General features: G+C 41.1%; 1 protein-coding gene across 1 annotated transcript in view; it reads left to right on the forward strand.

Annotated features, from left to right (window-relative positions):
* The window catches only part of TET1 (tet methylcytosine dioxygenase 1), a 121,488-nt gene that overhangs the window by 74,286 nt on the left and 34,933 nt on the right, over positions 1 to 12,269 (forward strand). The window lies entirely within an intron of this gene.

Consider the following 12,269-nt stretch of genomic DNA (forward strand, 5'->3'; position numbering starts at 1 on the left):
CATCCCAGCCAGGGCTTTGTCAAGCCTGACCTTAAAAACTTCTAAGGAAGGAGATTCTACCACCTCCCTAGGTAACGCATTCCAGTGTTTCACCACTCTCCTAGTGAAAAAGTTTTTCCTAATATCCAACCTAAACCTCCCCCACTGCAACTTGAGACCATTACTCCTTGTGCTGTCATCTTCTACCACTGAGAATAGTGTAGAGCCATCCTCTTTGGAACCACCTCTCAGGTAGTTGAAAGCAGCTATCAAATCCCCCCTCATTCTTCTCTTCTGCAGACTAAACAATCCCAGTTTCCTTAGCCTCTCCTCATAAGTCATGTGTTCCAGACCCCTAATCATCTTTGTTGCCCTTTGCTGGACTGTCTCCAATTTTTCCACATCCTTCTTGTAGTGTGGGGCCCAAAACTGGACACAGTACTCCAGATGAGGCCTCACCAATGTCGAATAGAGGGGAACGATCACGTCCCTCGATCTGCTCGCTATGCCCCTACTTATACATCCCAAAATGCCATTGGCCTTCTTGGCAACCAGGGCACACTGTTGACTCATATCCAGCTTCTCGTCCACTGTCACCCCTAGGTCCTTTTCCGCAGAACTGCTGCCTAGCCATTTGGTCCCTAGTCTGTAGCGGTGCATTGGATTCTTCCGTCCTAAGTGTAGGACCCTGCACTTATCCTTGTTGAACCTCATCAGATTTCTTTTGGCCCAATCCTCCAATTTGTCTAGGTCCCTCTGTATCTTATCCCTACCTGCCACCGTATCTACCACTCTCCTAGTTTAGTATCATCTGCAAATTTGCTGAGGGTGCAATCCACACCATCCTCCAGATCATTTATGAAGATATTGAACAAAACTGGCCCCAGGACCGACCCTTGGGGCACTCCACTTGATACCAGCTGCCATCTAGACATGGAGCCATTGATCACTATCCGTTGAGCCCGACAATCTAGCCAACTTTCTACCCACCTTATGGTGCATTCATCCAGCCCATACTTCCTTAACTTGCTGACAAGAATACTGTGGGAGACCGTGTCAAAAGCTTTGCTAAAGTCAAGAAACAATACAGCCACTGCTTTCCCTTCATCCACAGAACCAGTAATCTCATCATAGAAGGCGATTAGATTAGTCAGGCATGACCTTCCCTTGGTGAATCCATGCTGACTGTTCCTGATCACTTTCCTCTCGTGTAAGTGCTTCAGGATTGATTCCTTGAGGACCTGCTCCATGATTTTTCCAGGGACTGAGGTGAGGCTGACTGGCCTGTAGTTCCCAGGATCCTCCTCCTTCCCTTTTTTAAAGATGGGCACTACATTAGCCTTTTTCCAGTCGTCCGGGACTTCCCCCGATCGCCATGAGTTTTCAAAGATAATGGCCAATGGCTCTGCAATCACAGCCGCCAACTCCTTTAGCACTCTCAGATGCAATGCATCCGGCCCCATGGACTTGTGCTCGTCCAGCTTTTCTAAATAGTCCCTAACCACTTCTTTCTCCACAGAGGGCTGGCCACCTACTCCCCATGCTGTGTTGCCCAGCGCAGCAGTCTGGGAGCTGACTGGGAGCTCATATTTTGCATGGTCCCGTTGTCAGCGATAATTCCATCTTTAGAAAAGGGCACATGGTTCACAGCTCTCAGTATGAGGGATGCCTACCTTCACATAATCATTCATCCTGCCCATAGACGCTTTCTCAGATTTATGGTAGGTTCCAACCATTTTCAGTACAGAGTACTCCTCTTCAAAAGAGCGACTGCCCCAGAGTCTTTACCAAGATATTCTCAGCAATAGTGGTCAGACATCGTGGTCTCATTATCTTCCCCTATCTCAACGACTGGCTCCTTGTTGCCAAGTCCCACCGGGAAGCCTGTGTGTTAACTTCCATAATGCTATGTCTCTTCTATTCACTGGGGATCAGTGTAAACACTGAAAAAATCTGTTCTCATCCCCACACATCAATATCCTGGAATTGCAAGCAGTCCAGAAGGTGTGCAAGTCCTTTCTTCTATTCATCTGTGCTCACTATGTCCTTATGGTCAGACAACATTACGACTGTCTTCTACATCAGTGGGGAGGTGGGGGGTGAGAATTTCTCCCTGTGTACAGAAACAGTCACACTGTGGAACTGGTGTATCAGCAATCAAATCAGCCTATCAACAGTCTGCTTTCCACAAAAGTAAAATTTCACCTTAATTCGTCCATTCACTTCTCTGTGTTCTTTCCAAAACTGTGTGCTTCTGCAGAGTAACAAAGACTTCGCTCCCTCAATGTTCAGCAGGCCTTGGCTTTCAACCTACAGAGAACAAAACCAATCAGGAAATCCCCAAGACTGTTCTTTGCTATAGCAGAAGAATCCAAGGGCATGCCATTTCTACCCAGACAACCTCCACTGGCTGCATTCTGTTCTCCTGTCAGCTTTCAGGTGCCCACCTCGCCTGGGATAAGAGCTCATTCCACTAGAGTGCAAGCAACAACTATGGCATCTCTTCAGGAGGTGCCCCTCCTTGACATCTGTAAAGTAGCCACATGGGGCTCCATTCACCTATTTGTAAGACATTATGCCCTGGAGAAAGACTCCTCTGCTGATGACTCCTTTGGGATGACAGTACTCTGCTGAGTCCTACCGTCTACATCCTCACACCCTCATCCTACTTAGGTACTGCTTGTCAATCACCCATGGTGGAATACAATAAGGACCATCACTTGAAGAACAAGAGGAGGTTACTTACATGTAACGGGGGGTTCTTCGAGATGGGTAATCCCTATTTGTCTTTCACTACCCACTTTCCTTCCCCTCTGCTTTGGATCTTATCTGAATTGCAGTAGAAAAGGAACTGGAGAGGCAGTCCGTTCACTCCGCCTTTTATCTTCTTGGTCAGAGGCACAAGGTGAGCCAGGGTGCATGTACGAACCAGCAGACACTGCTTTCAGATTCTCTGGCTCCAGGCACATGGTGCACATGCATAACCCCACAGTGGGGTACAGATAGAGACCCACATCACAAAGAACCTCAAGTTACAGGTAAGGAAGCTCCTTTTGGTGCTCACTGTAACTATCTCAAAGGGGTATTATGGAGCTTAATTAAATTTTGTAAAACACTTTGAGATCTTCTTACAAATACTGCTCTATAAATTCAGTATATTAAGGACAATAATCATGCAATGCTCACTTCTCACAGAGACTCTGCTAGTACTCTAGAGAAGCTTCATCATGGGTCAGATAGGTTAATTAGTTTTTAAACATCTCTGTGACAAGGTGAATGTAAAGATATATCACATATTCTCAATGGAAAAGATAAGAATATAACATGATTTAATAGATGTATACAGCAATTAATGAATAAGGGAGCAGAGGAGAGTGTGTTTCCATTTCCTCTGCTAAAAACAAAGTGATAGCATCCCTTTCTCACTGCCATGTAGGAGTAGCATCCCCTCCTCTTTGGCTGGAGCACTGAGGAATGAGAGTTCCCCTTCCTGTTTCAGTCTGCTTTAGCCACTGGATTTAGATGAACTGATTCCTCACTGCCTTGCGACTTTTGTAGTCATTTACACAAGTGCAAAATGAGTCCAAAGTGGGGCATAAAAAGCTACCAGATCAGCCAGGTAATGTTTAATATCCATTTTGCACTGCTGTTGCATTGATATTTCATAAATGACAACAAAAGGTGCAAGGCAGTGGAGAATCAGATAGTATGAATGAGGTAGCTGAGAGATGCTGACACAAATAAACTGTTCCCTCTGCTTAGGAGAGTCAAAAAAATCTACAAATTAGGAAATTGTCACTAAACAGGCAATTCACACAGAACAAAGTCACAAATAGAATAGTTATGGGAATAGATATGTCTCCAATCTAATCCCACCTGAAAAAAAACCTCACAAGGAGATATGTGTGCATTTTTATGGGAAAACAAAGAGACAGAGAGAGGGAGGCATGCAGTGCCAGAGCAGAGTGGTGGGAGAGAATGGGGAAAATAAAATAGCCCTAACAAGGACTTGCTGGGTCACCCAATTTTTTTGGTCCAGTAATTTCCTGTGTTCTCATATTTTACTTGCAAGTAAAATTTCATATTTAATTGATTATTGTGTCCCATTCATACTGTATTTGAGTTTTAACTGATCCATATTGGTAATGTTTAACAAATTGCTAAGTAATTTATCATTCACGCAACAGTTCAGCACCTAACACATTAGGCTTCAACCAAAAAACCTAATTCTTAACTACTTATGTACCCTAATTCATGCACATGCTAATTAGATAGATTGGCTTATTTTAAGGGAAAATATACATCAAGTATTTTTATTCACAGAGAACTTATTCCTTATTCCAGAGCTCCTGCCAATGGTTGAGACAATTACTTCAACAATCTTAAAGAAATAATTCAAGTAAGTAGAACTAAAGCATTTGCACAGTTGAAGCAAATTGCAATAGCATTACTGAGCTGAACTAAGAAAGAGCAAAGTAGTTCTTATGAGAGTCTCCATATCACTTATATTCTTGAGCTTTTTTAGCAGCAGTGTAATTATGTCATGGTTGGGAGATGGGCTTTTCCTATTGTTTCTGTTATACTTTTTAGCAAGGAGGACCCAGGTGTAAAAATATCTGGAAGCAAAGTGATGCAGAGGGAATGGAAGAGACTAAGAAATACTGTTACAGATAAATGTCAGGAAGCAGTTGTCTTACCTAAAAATAAGAAAATGCTGCTGTGACTACTTTGATAACTGAGGGAAACAGAGCAATTATAATAGTGAAAATAAATAAAAAAGGAAAGGAGCAAGGCATGAGTATGTGGTATCAGTAAAAACCTGCATTGAGAAAAGTTGAATGGCAAATGTGAAAAATGAATTAACTACAGGAAATAAATTTAGTTTTAAAAATATATTAGAGGTAAATAACAAGTCAGGCAGAGATCAGAACCAAAGCTAAATGAGATGGGTAATTCAAAATAAGAGTGTTCAAGTTTGCTGCAACACTCAGTAATTTCATCTCAGGCTTTAATAAGAGAATATGAAATTTGAGAATATGAAATTGGTGTTATAATTCTAATGAGAATTTTATCAGATTATTATTACTGCTGTTGTATGTTTGTAACATCAAAGTATGTTAGGTGCTTTCCAAACAAGTTGTTGGAAAGAACTGATAAACAGCTGAAAAAATACATGCATCTACGGTTTCATAAGGGCTAGCTAAGGAAACTGTTTAACTCTCTTGTTTAATTCACGTACAACAGTCAAATGGGGGAGAAGAAAATGTACTATTAATCTTCAAAATGCATGAAAAAAGTAATCCAAGAAATTATCAGCCAGTTAGTGTAACTTTAATTCTAAATCCAGTACTAAAGCAAACAATTAGAGATTCAATCTGTAAGCACTTAAGAGTAAACCTTGATGAACAATAAGCAGTATGGATTCTTATTTACAGATCATGCCAGTCACTCAGATAATTAGCCGTTTATAGTAAAATTGAATGCAGTGATCTTATGTTATTTAGATTTCAGTAAAGCATTTGATACAGTCAGGCATTTGAATGCAACTGAGAAATTAGAAATCCCTCTTATATTAATAGCAGTAAAAAAGTGTGCCCTAAATGACAAGTCATCAAAACAAAACCGAAAGTTACATTTTAAAAACAGTATTTTTTGTATATTTGATTGACAGTTACATCATACTTGTTCAGTGCAACAAAGCAAAATGTTGAAAAGTCTTAACATTTTAAAAATCTGAACACAGATACACTGTCTTGGTGTGGTAAAAGTAACTGAATGTTAGCACTTTACCACTCTACCTTCACTCTAAGTTAGACAATATCTAGGACCGACATTTGTAAAATTTGATTTCTCTACTTATCTGATAGGATATCACTACTCACTGATTTTTTTTAATACTAGTATTGATGATTGACTGTATTTGTTTCCTGTCACAGATGAAGTCAGTGCAGTTAGGGTTTTAAAGCGACATTGAGTGCCCAGTTCTCAGTCAGTTTCATTGAGTGGAATAGCACCCTTCCCTGCTGAATTGGTATATTTTGGTGAAGCATAAAGTTTTTTCCTAGCTTAGTTTGGGCAGGCAGTTTATTTTGCAGGCTACCAGATCTAAAATTCCATCTGTGATGATAATTTGTTAAATTCATCAGTCCTATTTTAGTACATATTTTAGCTTATTTATTTGGATCTCATTAACTCTAGCTGCATTAAATACAATTAAAAACAAACTTTACCAAACAAAATAAATTCTCTAGGTTATAAACCTCAAAACTATACTTGTTAATCTCCCTAACAACCACCATAATATCATGTCTTCTTTTGTAACCTTACCCTGTTCAGTAGCATCCTCTGTTCTGGTCAAGAAACATCTGGGATTACAGGTGAGTTTTGTGGGATATCCTGAAGGTTGTGAAATCTAGGTCCAGAGGAATCAATGCAGAAAGTGGATTCCAGAGCTCAGAATTTCTCACTGAAAAACCCTGTCACTGGCTCCTTCCCAATTAAATCAGGTTCTGTTATCTTAAGTACCTCAGAATATCGTAACTGCCTTCTGTTGCACAGGGAGAGAGGTAGTCTCTTCAATAGTAAGGACCCAAATCATCTAGGACTTTATATGTCAAAACGAGTACTTTTAGTGTTCCTCAGAAATCAAGTGGAACCTTGATTTTACTTGCTTTGTAGAATGCCTGGTCAGAAGTAAAGTGCCACATTACTTCTGATCTCAGAGTGCTTTGGAAAAGAATGTGATGTTGGAATGTTTTGGGGCCACAGTTGTAAGAGCAAATCCCATGGAAAGAAGGAGGAGCAGTCCAGCTGGCCAACACCCAGGATTCCAGAAGCCCATCCCTGCACATGGGGAAAAACAGTGGACAGCTGACTTGCACCTACATTATAATAGTCGAGGCTGTATTGTAAGCCCTGGAGAGGTGCATTACAGAGCTCAGAGTGCTGCACTTGGCCTGCAAATAACTCTTTGGGAATTCATGAATAAAAGGATGTAACAGAGCTCGCAGTTAAGTCACTCTGAGAGCTATAAGAATTTTCTTTCTTTCTTTCTTTCTTTCTTTCTTTCTTTCTTTCTTTCTTTCTTTCTTCCTAGATATTGTATTTAAAGGCAATTTGCCTTTCTAGAAGGGTAGATAAATTACAATAATTAGATAAATTCTTGGGAAGGGTTGCTAGAAGGGTTGATAAACTGCAAGAACTGCTAACTTTGTTTGCTGGATTTGTCCTCGAACCGTACAGACATCCCACTTACGTTTGCTGTTATGTGAATTAAAGTTGGATATGGTGTTGCTGTGGAATGAGTAGGTGTTAATAGAGACAGGGTTTGTTTTTTACTGATTTCAACCAGTCAGCTGTGGAATGTGAGCTGGTATGCTCTACTTATATGGGGAATTACTTTACACCAGAATTCTAGCTGCACTGTCACCATCTGCTGTCAGGGAGGAACTGTATTTAACTATTTAGCCTCATGGTGAATTGCAACTAGATTACCAGGCGAGAAAAGTACCTCATCAGCCAACTTACCAGACGAGAAAAGTACCTTACCTTGGATACAAAGAACAGAAGTCACTAAGGCTGCAGGAGTCAAACCAACACACTACAATTAAGATCATATGGTATACTCATAATTTCAGAAGAGCCACAAAAATAAAACTCAGACAACTGATAAATCTATTTGCCATCTTTATGACCTGAAAGGCAGTGTATTATAATGTGGCTTGGGGGTCCAATAAAGGTATCACATTATCTTTTGCATACATAAAGAAGCAAATTCCAGTCATATTGCACTCCAGGGAGGTATGATGGCTGTATAAATTATTTTCCTGTCCATCATATTTTCTGAACTGTACATTTGCAGTTTAGAAATGTATTAGAGCTCACAAAGGACAACTTTCTTTTGTACTGGTGTTAACCTTCCTCATACCAGCTATGAATCTGGAGAAAGAGAAAGACCAGGGAGACTAGAAACATCATATTTTGTGTTGAACAATTAAATTAAATACTACTTACTTCTCTTGTTGAGTTGTAAGAACTGTGTTTTTTAAAAGTTTATAAAATATTAACTGTCATGAATTCTAAATTATTTGTATTATATATCAGGCACAATAGACATCCTGTAAATAATTCCAACCTAGACCAGATGGAAAATGAAGTATTTTCCTACTCTTGTTATTTTGCCTATGTAACAAATTGTGATTGCTTAGTCACTACCAGGATTGTTTTTGAGGATTGGTACTGCAATTAGAAGTCCTTAGTAGGCTTTTTGTTAAATTTAAGGTATATCAGTGTGTGTTACGTGTTTTATTCAGATTTCAATTTAAATGATTTGTAGCTGCCTTTCTCTTAACACAAATGAGCACAGTGCCTGCTTTTTCAAGCTAAGCTAGCACAGTTTGCCTCTGAATCCATTAATATTAAATCTATTCAACACCCTCTGGTTGTTTGTGAGTTTTCAGGGAAACTGCAAAGGTGGCTGGCCCCTCACATTAACTAGTCAGAATGTTTCATATGCTAATGGATGACTAGGTCAAGGATCATGTACTACAGCTAGACTCGTGTGGCAACAACAAGGAGGCTGGGTCATTGACCTGATAGACAACCCACATGTTGACTCAGACATTAAAAGTATCATATAGGCAGGTGAAGGCCTCTTGCCTTCTTGCATTTGCAGTCCATCAGCATTATCTCGCCCACATGCTGAATGTTTGGGTTTTCTATGTAATGAATGATTGTGTCCTTGTATATTATTGCTTGTATTTCTGTCATGATGTCACATTTGCCATGCTGTGCCTGTACATGCTTGTTACTGCATTTGTGAATCATGACTTTATTACAACATGAGCTTCATATATATGATTTCTGTACTACTCATCCTTTGTAACAGATAATCCTAGCTAGTAAAAGGGGGTAGTCAGGTCAATAAACTGGTTCACTGATTCGCTGTCTCAGACAGATACTGGAACAGAGTATCAGCAGTTTAAGGATCAGATGTCTGCAATAGGTCAACATATCTATTCAGGGGACACCATCATAGTGCCTAATCACATCAGCCACACTATCAGAGGCTCGTTCACCTGCACATCCACCAATGTGATATATGCTATCATGTGCCAGCAATGCCCCTCTGCCATGTACATTGGTCAAACTGGACAGTCTCTATGTAAAAGAATAAATGGACACAAATCAGACGTCAAGAATATAACATTCATAAACCAGTCGGAGAACACTTCAGTCTCTTTGGTCACTCGATTTCAGACCTAAAGGTCTCAATATTACAACAAAAAGACTTCAGAAACAGACTCCAACGAGAGACTGCTGAATTGGAATTAATTTGCAAACTGGATACAATTAACTTAGGCTTGAATAGAGACTGGGAGTGGATGTGTCATTACACAAAGTAAAACTATTTCCCCATGTTTATTCCTCCCCCCCCCCCCCACTGCTCCTCAGACATTCTTGCCAACTGCTGGCAATGGCCCACCTTGATTATCACTACAAAAGGTCCTCCCCTCCTCTCCCCCCCACCCCGCTCTCCTGCTGGTAATAGCTCATCTTAAGTGATCACTCTCCTTACAGTGTGTGTGATAACACCTATTTTTTCATGTTCTGTGTGTATCTAAATCTCCTCGCTGTATTTTCCACTTTATGCATCCGGTGAAGTGAGCTGTAGCTTACGAAAGCTTATGCTCAAATAAATTGGTTAGTCTCTAAGGTGCCACTAGTACTCCTTTTCTTTTTGCGAATACAGACTAACATGGCTGCTACTCTGAAACCTGCAATAGGTCGGGGGGGGTACCTCTCAATAGTTAGTTTTGTGTGTGAATGGACTTTGAAGAGGAGATTTGTCCCAGTATTACTCAGGAGAGGTCCAAGCTCCTACTATGTGCTTATTTAAGCTTATAAATGGGACCTCGACCCTTTATGACAATGCCCTATGGAGAGACTACAGTACCCCATCAGTTTTATTTGGAGAATACGAGTCCTTGCTAATTTTAATCTACCTGTTATTATTTAGTTACTTTGTTATTTATTACATAATGTATCTTTGACTCTAATTATGGTAAATACCTAATGAAGAGATAGGAGTAGGATAGCAAGCACATTTTTCCTTAATTTTGCATGTCTTATAAAGTCAATAGTGCTCCTGATTATCTATTATTATTTGTATTGCTAGTCATGGACCAGGACCCCATTGTTACTCCTGGGGGAATTCTGTGCCAAAAATTGAAAAATTCTGTGCAAAATGTTTTAAAATTCTGCATATTTTATTTATCAGAATAACACAATATAATCATGCTATTTTCAATTATTTTGATAATTTATTTAAAAATACTTGTCAGCAAATAGGTCTGTAATGCTACAGACAACAAAAAAGATTCAGGAAATGTTTTTTGACAAATAGATTCCTTACTAGGCATATTAATACAGAACTTTGAGTAACAATTCATTTAATCTACAATACAGAAACGTATTTCCTGCCCCCCTTAGAAACAGTGCAAAGGCTTGGGAGAGTCAGGGGTAAAGGAGGAGCTGAGGTAGAGGGAAGTAATTGCTGGGAAGCAGCCTGGAAGTGAACCTAGAAGGTTGTTGGGTGTGGATGGGAGAAGTGTGGAACAGACAGGGGTGAAAGTAATATTAGTCTCTTAACAGCGGTCCCCGGAAGGGGCGGGGCTGGTGGTCAGCTTCCCCCAGCCAGCCCATCCACGCTGCTGGCCCGCGCTGCCAATGGCTCTGACGGCGATTTAAAAGAGCCCGGGGCTCCAGCCACTGCTCGAAGTGGCGGTGGCGGCCAGGAGCCCCTGGCCCTTTTAAATCACCGGCTCCGGGGCAGCTATACCTTTTGCCTGCCCTGCCTCCCCTCTCCCTCCCACCCCCCCGCCCTCCCATTGGCGGCCCTGCCGGTAGGGTCCTTTGCCATAGCAACGCTTTAATGTTGCTGCCCCTTTTGCCCCGCCCCCCGCCCCCCCATCGGCGGCCCTGCCAGTAGGGTCCCTACCGGCAGGACCGCCAGTGGGGAGGGCAAAAGGGGCAGTGGCAGTGCTTCAACGTCGGCTGCGTGTGGCCCTTTACCAGCTTCTTACTGGTACACTGTACTGGCCTACTTTCATCCCTGGGAACAGGGTTTTTTTGGGGAGGAGTAGGAATTGTTAGGAAGTTGGGGATCCTCCCCGATACAGACCCTGGCAGACCCCTAGCCTCTCTCACTCAGTCAGGCACATCTACCCCTGTCCCAATGCGTCCCTATCTTGCCCCACGGAGAGGATGCTGTGAGGAACACAGCCTCTTCTCTTCCCTGTCTGCAGCTGGGGCTTCTCCCGCCCAGGAGTAGCTGTTCTCTGTTCTGGCAACACAGCAGCCCATAGTGGGTGAAAGGCATAACGGCAGCCCCTCTCCAGCAGAACGTATTTTCTGCGGAGAAAAAGGTATTCTGGGGAGGGGCACATGACTTCTGCATGTGCACAGTGGCACAGAATTTCCCCAGGAGTACATTGTGCTAGGTGCTTTACAAACACAACAAAAAGATGGTCCCTGCCTTAAAAATTTTACAATTTAAATACAGAGGAATTAGAGGTATTTAGTATCCCTTTTTTCCCTTTCTGCAGCATCACTAATAATATGGTCCTGTATTCTGTCTAGTCTTCAGTATGTGGTATCGAATGGGTGAAGTTGGCTAAATTATTAAATTATGTGATCAACAGAACACTGTCTAACTTCCAAGTTCTCTTGAGAAGTTATTGTAAGGCCTACATTGATATAAACTGCATCAAGGAAAAATCTTACTCATAGTTTTATTGCAGAAAGGGAGAAAACAATGTACCTCTTTTCACTGCTTTCTTCTAATTATATGATCTCTGAAGGTGGTATGGTAATAATGAAAGAAACTATCCTAACACATATATGTAATTTTGTGATACATTCTTTTATGTACCTGCATTTTACTTTTTAGAGGTAGTCTTGTCAGTACAATATCAATTCACGGGAGAGGTTAGGTTTTCAGTCGATTGATTATACCAGGATTGTCATTTTCCCCTATAATTATTTTATTTTTAACCCATCTTCCTGATTGTTTCTACCCAATGGGGCACAGAAAAAATTTCCTCATTTCTTACACAGACCAGAATGCAATGCAGACACATGTTCCACAGAAGAGAATAAGATATGGTCCTCTCCAGAACCCATCACTGTGGGACCTCTTTGGGCAGCCGTGGTTCCTACTAGAATGTTTCAAATCTAGGCCATTCCAGCCTAGAGAATAGAAATTCACAATTAATACAGAATGTTTCAAT

The sequence above is a fragment of the Lepidochelys olivacea genome (assembly GCF_965140295.1).
Source record: "Lepidochelys olivacea isolate rLepOli2 genome assembly, chromosome: 7".
Lineage (NCBI taxonomy): Eukaryota > Metazoa > Chordata > Testudines > Cheloniidae > Lepidochelys > Lepidochelys olivacea.